This window comes from Macadamia integrifolia, unplaced genomic scaffold (genome assembly GCF_013358625.1).
Source record: "Macadamia integrifolia cultivar HAES 741 unplaced genomic scaffold, SCU_Mint_v3 scaffold1071, whole genome shotgun sequence".
NCBI lineage: Eukaryota > Viridiplantae > Streptophyta > Magnoliopsida > Proteales > Proteaceae > Macadamia > Macadamia integrifolia.
Window position 1 is genome coordinate 67,288 of NW_024868073.1, and position 10,213 is coordinate 77,500.

The following is a 10,213-nucleotide window of genomic DNA, read 5'->3' on the forward strand; positions in this document are numbered from 1 at the left end:
GTGACATTCTATATGGTGCCATTGCTAGTGGATTGGCACCTAGCTCCAACTCAATGGCATGATCCACCTCCCTCCTAGGTGGAAGCCTCTTGGGCAACTCATTTGGCATCACATCCTTGAACTCTTCAAGGACCTTCTCGATTGGCTTGGGTAGCACCTTAGTTGGACCATCTTCTTTAGGCTCTAAGAGTGCTGCCAAGTATGTTGTCTCCCCCTTCTTAACTCCTTTCTAGAGCTGTATAGCCGAAAGAAGTTTTGGGCCATCCTTGGTCCCTTGTACAGTTGGGACCATGCATGGAGCTCCTTCCTCCATAATGCAAACCGTGCTGATAAATGGCATGGGTATGGCCTTAACCTTTTGTAAGAAATCCATGCCAAGCACCACTTGAAAATCATCCATGGGCACTATCGACAAGTCAACTGTGCCTTTCTATGTCCTGATGTTTAACTCGACCCCTCGAGAAACACCATGTATGGGATGGGCTTGGGAGTTGACGGCCTTAAGCCATCCTCCCTCCTTGATCCCTTTAAGTCCAAGTCTCTTCGCCTCTTCTGTTGAGATGAAGTTGTGCATAGCACCTGTGTCTATCATGGTATGAGTGGGCTTACCATTGATATGCACCTCCACGTACATTAGCCCTTTTTGTGAGGTTGTGGCCTTGATCTTTGTCTTAGCCTTGACGGCACTAAGTCGTTGTAGGGACCCCATATGAGCCTCATTGTCTTCTTTCTCCTCGAGTAGGGCATTGAGAGTCTTTCTCTTGGGGCAATCCCTAGCCCAATGGGGACCATCACATAAGAAACACTTATCCTTGGGTGTGAACTTGTCCCTTTTGTCTTGCTTGGGCCTACCCTCCTTGTTTGAAGATGGTTTACTACTACCTTCCTTGGGAGGGTATGTCTAAGGCCCCTTCTCTCCCCCACCTTTCCCATTAGTGCCCTTCTTGGGCTTAGAACTATCGTCTCTCTTAAACTCCACTAATAACTCTGCTGCTGTGATGGCTGAGGCAAGGTCCTGCATGCCTCGGCATTGTAGTTCTTATGCAGCCTAGCCTTGGAGGCCATCCATGAAGTTGTATAGGAGCTCCTCCTTGGTTATACTTGGGAATTCGAGCATTAGGGTAGAGAATTCCTTCACATAGTCCCGAATAGAACCTGTGTGTTTAAGCCTTTTTAGGCTCTTTCTAGCCAAGAAGGTGGCATTCTCGGGATAGAAGTGTTTCTTTAACTCAGTTTTGAAATCATCCCAAGTGTCTATGGTGCACATACTTCTCTCCATATTGGCATGCTTTCTACGCCACCATAGAGTTGCATCATCGGTGAGGTAGAGAGTAGCGGTCCGTACCTTTGATGCCTCATCATTAAGTGCCATTGCCTCGAAGTACCTCTCCATGTGCCATAAAAAGTTGTCGATTTCCCATGTATCTCTCTTCCCAAAGAATGGCTTGGGCTTTGGCACCTCCATCCTAGGCACTTCTCGTGAGGTAGTAGCTCCCCCGGCTACCGCCCTCTTACATAAAGCCTAATCCTCATGTACCTCAGCAACACAAGCTTCTATCTTGGCCAACGCCTCCCGCATTTGATCCTTGAAGGTGGAAATGCCCTCCCACACATGAGCATTAATGGATGCAAAATCCTCCTTTTGATCATATGCCATGGTGTTGAGAGTACTCAATAGGGACTCCTTGAGCTCTCCTTCGAGCTCCTCCCCACTTTGCTCTACAACATCAAGGTGTCCCTTCACCTCGCCCATTGCTAGCTCCACCCGAGCTAAGTGAGACTCCATAGCACAGCCAACATATACGGACTTGTCTTTGCTCCTCTTTTGCTTCCCAGTGTTGGGGTTTCCCTCCCTTCCACGGTTCTACTCACATGTTGCAACGTCGTGTGCCTCTAAAAGGGTAGACATAATGCTTATCCCACAAGCTTGGCTCCCTCAAAACCGAAGCTTTGATACCACAACTGTCATAGCCTTAGACCTTTCTAAGCAACCGCACTGGCACTTAGTACTCCCACTAGCACTAAGTCAGCCTAACCACACTCCTTAAGGGACTTGGGAAGAGAAGAAGTGAACACAAGAGTGAGTTTGGGAAGAATGAACTTGTATTACACTAAAGAACTCTTGAGTACAAGGCTTGAGACCTCACTTACTTGGTGCCTTGGCTAAATGAGGGCACCACTATTTATAGTGCCACCTCCTTAGTGGAGAACTTTAGAAACCTCCCTACATAATATTTTCGTATAAAATATCTAGAGTTCCACACTTTGGTAGAAATCTCTAGAAACTGGGCCTTACTAAGCCCAATGGCCTAAGTCCATGAGTTTAATGGGCTTGGCCTATGGGCCTTCAGTGGGCGGTCTATGACAGTAGGCTTGCTTTGAGCACTCTAATTTCTTCAAAGTAATGGCGCTGGAGGCACGACCAGGCCAATTAAGGCCAAGAGCGCATCGCCGACAGAAGGGATGAGATCATCGGTACACACCATGAGGCAAACCGATCGACCCATCCCAAAGTCCAACTATGAGCTTTTTAACTGCAACAACTTAAATATACGCTATTGGAGCTAGAATTACCGCGGCTGCTGGCACCAGACTTGCTTTCCAATGGATTCTCGTTAAGGGATTTAGATTGTACTCATTCCAACTACCAGACTCGAAGAGCCCGGTATTGTTATTTATTGTCACTACCTCCCCGTGTCAGGATCGGGTAATTTGCGCACCTGCTGCCTTCCTTGGATGTGGTAGCCGTTTCTAAGGCTCCCTCTCCAGAATCGAACCCTAATTCTCCGTCACCCGTCACCACCAAAGTAGGCCACTATCCTACCATCGAAAGTTGATAGGGAAGAAACTTGAATGATGCATCGTTGGCACAAAGGCCATGCGATCCGTCGAGTTATCATGAATCATCAGAGAAACGGGTAGAGCCCGCGTTGACCTTTTATCTAATAAATGCTTCCCTTCCAAAAGTTGGGGTTCGGTGCATGTATTAGCTCTGGAATTACTATGGTTATCCGAGTAGCAGATACCATCAAACAAACCATAACTGATTTAATGAGCCATTCGCAGTTTCACAGTCTGAATTAGTTCATACTTACACATACATGGCTTAATCTTTGAGACAAGCATATGACTACTGGCAGGATCAACCAGGAAACTTTCCTTCTCGACGCCAAAGCACTCCATGAACCACATCCCCAATTGTGCATTGGGTAATGCTGCTCCATACATTAATGGCAGTCTATCAATCTTGTGCAACGAGGCGCAACCAAAGGATTCAAGAGGACACACACACACATCCACCTTGCCCCACAAAATGTCCCGGATCCTAGAGCACAAATAGTGCACGTGCACCAGTGACACAAAGAAAGTGGACATATGCATCGTATGCCAAGCCACCTCACACCAACCACAAGGGCCGGCAAGAGGGATGAAATGAGAGTGAAGGGGCAGCATCTTTCCATCCAACTAGGTAAGCAACACAGGAACAATTTTCATGCTCTTAAAAAAGACACTTTTGCCGATCGCGACCCATTGAGGTATCTGTGCATAGTGGTTCAATACACAAGCAAAGAGCCCACAACCACAAGAAAAACAATAGCCACTCACGTGCAATGCGTCCACTACCGTCACAATCCACCACCAAACCTACTACAACGTAATAAGGATTTGGTAGAAGAAAAATCAATAGCCCCGCTATGCACGAAAATCTCAACAATCAATAGGGGTCGAGGGACTCAAGATCTATCTCCACCTACAAGCTTGCAGCCTATGTTCTCTAGAGACCCGCATTAATGTCGTATTATAACACTTGCGGCAAGAGCCATGCAAACACCTCCGCACCTAGGCACGACTTAGAAATGTGATTTTCCAAATAGCAAAGGCCACAAGACCGAGTATGAGAAAGCTCTCGCAAGCAACAAACCCACGATAATGTAAATTTTTTAAATGAACAAGTGGAGGGGGGAAGGGACATGTGATTTGTATCCACTTGCAAGCTTGCAACCTATGTTCATCAGAGACCCACGTTAATGCCGTATTATAACACTTCTGGAAGGTGGCATGCAAACATCTCCGCACCTAGGCACGACTTAGAGACGCATTTCTCCAAATACCATAAGGCCACAAAACCGAGCATGACAAAACTCTTGCAAGCAACAAACCCACAAGAATGCAATTTTCCTTTTAAAAACAAAAGTGTGGGGGGGGGGGGGGAAGGGGGAGGGACTAGTGATCTATCTCCACCTGCAAGCTTGCAAACCTATGATCTCCAGAGACCCACGTTAATGTCGCATTATAACACTTGCGGCAAGAGGCATGCAAACACCTCTGCACCCAGGCGCGACTTAGAAACGCATTTCTCCAAATACCATGAAGGCCACAAAACCAAGCATGAGAAAACTCTTGCAAGCAACAGACCCACGAGAATACAATTTTCTTTTTAAAAACAAAAGTTGGGGGGGGGGAGGGGGAGGGACTCGTGATCTGTCTCCACCTGCAAGCTTGCAACCTATGTTCTCCAGAGACCCACGTTAATGTCATATTATAACACTGGCTGTAAAAAATCCTTGGAAGCAACAAACCCACGATAGTGCAATTTAAAAAAAACAAAAAACAATGGGATGGGCGGAGGGACCAACCAAATATTTATTGTGCACATTGACTTGACCAATGATTCCGTCAAATGTAGACAACAACCCACCCCTTGCACCATGTCCTACAAATGACAACAAGCCAAAGAGCAAAGAGGGGTTGAAATGCGTGACTACGACCATGCTTGTAAAAAGTGGCACCAGCACAACTGCACATGGCAGGAAACAAAGCATGTCAAACTGCCATGGTGCCTAGAAGGGATTAATCAATGGGGCCAACGCGTCATTTCCACATTTTTCATATGCCATGACTCCTTTGGGCATGCTGTATAAAACTAGCAAAAGTGGCAATAGGCTGCGATGAGGGTGTAGGTGCAGTGTGCAGGCAGCCATGCAAACCACCAGCATGCATTGGCCGGCCAAGGTGCAAAAAAGGGGCTAATCATCCGGACTATCATGCCATGTTGTTGTCCTTCACATGCCATACAACTCTTGGGCATGTTGTGTGGCTATCGGCGTATGTGGCAGCAGCACTCCATGGTAGGCCACAACGCACATCAAAGGAAATCATCGGAACCAACGTGCCTTGATGGTGATTTTCACATGCCAAGCCTATCTTGGGCATCCCATGCGGCTATAGGGACATCTGGCAGTAGCTGTGGGGCATGGCAGCACAAGGCAGAAACCCTTGCGTACCTAACAACCTAGGGTGGCAGGCAATGGTGTGCGGCAGAGGGGCTGAACATCAGGACGCATTGGCCATTTACTTGTTTAAAAATGCCATGCCTCTCTGGAAATTACTGTGCAGCTACGGACACATGTATCAGCAATTGTGGGGGTATGGCAATAGTAGATAGGTAGCCATGGGCACCCAGCAGCACACGGTTGCAGGCAGTGGTGTGCAGCAGATGGGCTGACCATCTGGATAGATGAGCCATGTACATGTTTTCACATACATGCCAAGCCTTTGTCGGGCTTTCTTTGCAGCCACGAGTGTAGGGGCAGCAGCTGTCGAGGCATAGAGGTATATGTTAGGCAACCACGACGACCAAGCAACACGCAGTGGCAGGCGCAACGCACAGCAAGGGCCAAATCTTCGAAATCGATATACCGTGAAGGTGTTTTGCACAGACGATGCCACTCTTGGGCATGCTGTACGGTCACAAACACATGTGGCGGAAGATGTGGAGGCACTGCAGTGCAAGGCAGGCAGCCATGCGCGCCCAGCAGCACACAATATGGCAAGCAACTGTGTGTGACAGAGGGGATGACTGTTGGGATGGACGCGCCATGTACATATTTTCACAAGCCAGACCTTCCTTGGAAATGTTGTGCATTGACTGGAACATGTGGTAGAAGAAGTGGTAGGCATCCATGTGTGCCCAGCAGCCCATGATGGCAGGCAACGCTGTGTGGCAGAAGGGGGTGGCGTTGTGCGACAGAAGGGCTGACCATTCGTAAGCACGTGCACATTCGTTGGGCATGCTGTGCCATGACTGGCACACGTTACAGTAGTTGTGGGATCATGGCATGCAAGGCAGGCAGCCATGCGCACCTAGCCGCATGCAGTGGCATGCCTCGGTGCACACCAAGGGCCAAATCATCAAAACCCACATGCCATTTCACTTTTTTTCCCATGCCATGGGTCTTTTGGGTTTGCCTACCATGTCTGCTCATTGTCTACTACCCCTCTGTATGGCCTTTCAAAAACCACTTGGGGAGTGGCACCCCCTCCCTCAAGGTAGCTCTTATGCTCTTTGCCCCTTTCCAGAAGGAGACATGACCCCCCCCAAAAATATACTGGTCTATTTTTTGAGCTTCAAATATCCAAATCAAATGAAACTTGGTATGAAATTAAGGAAAAATCCAAATATTATTTTCATAAAAAAATCATAGTTTTCTGATAAATATTTATTTTTTTATTAAGTTTTTTAACTTTAAAAAACATATTAAATTCAAAAAACTATGAAAAATCCATTTTAATGTATTTTTTTGAAAACTAAATTTCGGATGCCTTCCAAAGTTTGATAGAATGTTCTAAAAAATTATTAGACCATTCCAACATATTTTAATTTTTTATGATTGAAACATTACGAAAAATACCAAAAAAAATGGAAATACGAGGTTTAAGTGAAAATGATTGTACTTTGGGTGCCAAATAGCCAATTGCAAAGCTTTTCTAACCCAAAGGGATGTTTTGCACAACATGATTTAAAGACCTAAACTATGTTGTGCGGGCATGGCCTTGGCGTGTGCAGCAGTCGGTGCCTCGTGTGCCGCCAAAGGCCGCAAAGGAGCCTCTGTTGCATGGCCCATGGGGACCACAGTAGCACCCATGTGTGTGCAGCTATGTGCACGGAGAACTGCAGACGTGGGCATGAAAGTGCAGCAATGCGTGCAACCTTGTGCGTGCCATGTGCTGAAATGCTTGTGGCATGTGTGGCCATGCCAGCCATCATATAGACACATGGGAGGCCATGCCAGCGACATTGCGCATGGTAGTGCAGCCACGGGTGATGCATAAGTGACCACGCAATGCAACCTTACGCCCAGTGGTGCAGCCGTGCTTGCAACCTCGTGCGTGGCACTTCCGACAAATCCTGAAACCAAGCACTTGGCGAGGCAGCGATGGACGTGGCACATGCCATGCATGCGACCTGGGGGGCGGTGAGGAGCAATGCACGCAACCTTGCGAGTGGTAGGGAAGCCAGGGACGCAGTATGTGCGGCCATGCTAGCAACCTTGCGCCCATTAGTGCAACTAAACGCGCGGCATGTGCGGCATGGAACGTAACCTTGGGCGCGGCTGTGCAACCAACTGCGTGTCATGTGCGCCATGCCTGTAAAATTTCACGCGGCATGTGCGGCCATGCACAAAACCATGTACGAGGCTTTTGCAGCATTGGTCGTAGCTATGTGCATGGAAGTGCGGCACGGGCAGCAGCCCAGCGTGCGCTGCTTGCACCATTGCCCATAGCCATGTGTGGCCGTGCCTACCACCTTGCATGTGGTTGTGCACCCTTTCTTGTAGCAATGCACGTTGTTACCTGCCACCTTACGCGTTGTGTGCATCCTTGCCCCCAGCCATGTGGGTGCGGTAGCCTGCACCCCTGCTTGCGATAGTGGAGCCTTACCCGCAACCATGCCCGAAGTTGCATGCAACCATGTGTGCGGTATTGCTGCCACACCCGCATCCATGTGCGCGGTAGCCTGCCTCGATGCTAGCAGCCTTATGCATGCTAGTGCAACCTTGCCCGCAGCGATGCCTACACCTTGTGCATCCATGCTAGCTGCCATCCGCGCGGTAGTGCAGCCATGCCTGCCACCACGCACGCACATTATGAGGCTCTGCGTGTGGTACTACTGCCTTGTGCACTGCCTGCATATGAACTTAGGCACCCTCAAGGGGGCACGCGTAGGCATTGTCATGGGCACGTATATGTGCACACTTGCGGCATTCAATAGCACAGTTAGGCGACACTTGGGCTACACTTGGGTGCACACGTAGTCACTCTCATTCAACACTTATGGGCACGTATAGGCACATTTAAGGTGACACTTGGGGCATTCAAGAGCATGCACAGGCACAGTGCACACTTAGGCAACAATTGTGGGCATGCATGGGCACAATTAGGCAACACTTGGGCCATTCATTGTGTACATGTAGTCAACACTTGGGGTGTTATGCGGCCATTCATTGTGTACACATGGGCACACATAGTCAACACTTGGGAGCACGAGAAGGCACCCACTTGGGCCATTCAAGAGCACATTGTCACTACTTTAGACCTTTCTAAGCAACCACGCCGGCAACTAGCACTTCCACTAGCGCTAAGTCAGCCTGACCACCCTCCTTAAGGGACTAGGGAAGAGAAGAAGTGAACACAAGAGTGAGTTTGAGAAGAATGAACTTGTATAGCACTAGAGAACTCTTGAGTACAAGGCTTGAGAACTCACTTGCTTGGTTGAACACTCTTGGTTGGTCCTTGGTGAGTGCCTTTGCCAAATAAGGCAACACCTACCCTGGCAAGGAGTAACGCCTACTGAGGTTCTTGTTGTAGTCACATAACTTGAGCCTCCTACAACATCGTCTGGTTGTCTCCGTTCTCTTGTTTGCATCTTCCTCTTTCTTGGCATGGATGGCTTGCTCCCAAATTCTCCTTGTCTTGCCCTCCCGTCCAAGGGCAAGTAAGCACCTAGCCCTTGGATGGTGTTGGAGAACTTCTTTAGTCCTAAGGTTCATCTCAACCCCTTGAGCAACATTACGTATGGGGCATTCTTTGGATTTGATAGCCTTAGGACGCCCTTGGCCCGAGTTCCTTTGCCTCCTCCGTCAAGGCAAGGTTGTGTGTGGCTCCTGTATCTACCTTCGCCTGTGCGGGCTTCCCATTGATGCATACTTTTGCACACATCAACCCCTTTTGAGAGTTAAGGGCCTTGACCCCTATCTCGGCCCTGGTGGCACCACGCTGCATTGGGGACCCCATGCAAGGTGGCTCTTCCTCTTGGCCCTCTTCCTCCAATAGGGCACTAAGAGCTTTCCTCCGGGGGTAATCCCTAAACCAATGTAGTTCATCACATAGGAATCACTTGTCTCTAGTCTTGAGCCGATTCACCTTATCACACTTGTGCCTTAGTGCCTCTCCTTTAGACATGTCATGAGAGGTAGTGGCTTCCCTCGCCGCAGTGCTCCTACTCTTTCCATACTTCTTCTCCAATACGAGCTTCCACCTTATCCAACTCCTTTGCATACTTGAGTTGTGGGTGGCAACCATCTCCTCTTGGTTACTTACTATGGTGTTGAGAGCACCTTGTAAGGACCCCTTGAGCTCCCCCATCTGGCCATCGAGCTCCTCCCGACTTTTCCACATTGCCTTTGAGCTCCTCCCCACTTTGCTCCACGACATTCAGGCACCACTTTGCCTCGGCCAATATTTTCTCCCCTCGAGCTAAGCGAGGCCCCATAGCAAAGCGAAAGTTGACGGACTTGCCTTTGCTCCTTTGTTGATTACTTGTGTAGGTGTTGGTCTCTATTCCACAATTTTAGCTCACTTGTCTCATATCCCACAAGCTTGGCTCCATCGTAACCGAAGCTCTGACCCCACAACTGTCACCGCCTAAGACCTTTCTAAGAGACCGCGCCGGCTGTTAGCACTCCCACTAGCACTAAGTTAGCCTAACCACGCTTCTTAAGGGACTTGGGAAGAGAAGAAGTGAACACAAGAGTGAGTTCGAGAAGAATGAACTTGTATTGCACTAGAGAGCTCTTGAGTACAAGGCTTGAGAACTCATTTGATCGGTTGAACACTCTTGGTTGGTCCTTAGTGAGTGTCTTTGCCAAATTAGGCAACACCTATTTGTAAGCACCCCAAGTTATAATGGATGGCTAAGATATTTACAAACGTCCTCCATCCAATGGTCGGGGAGGAAACTAGAAGCCTCCCACCTCCTTAGTGGAGAACTCTAGAAATCTCTCCCAAAATACCTCCTATAAATATCTTCTAGAAATATCTACAATAAAATTATCTAGAGTTGCTACACCTTTGTAGAAAACTCTAGAACTTGGACCTTACTTAGCCCAATGGCCTAAGTCCATAGGCCTTTGTTGGGCAGGTCGTGACAACG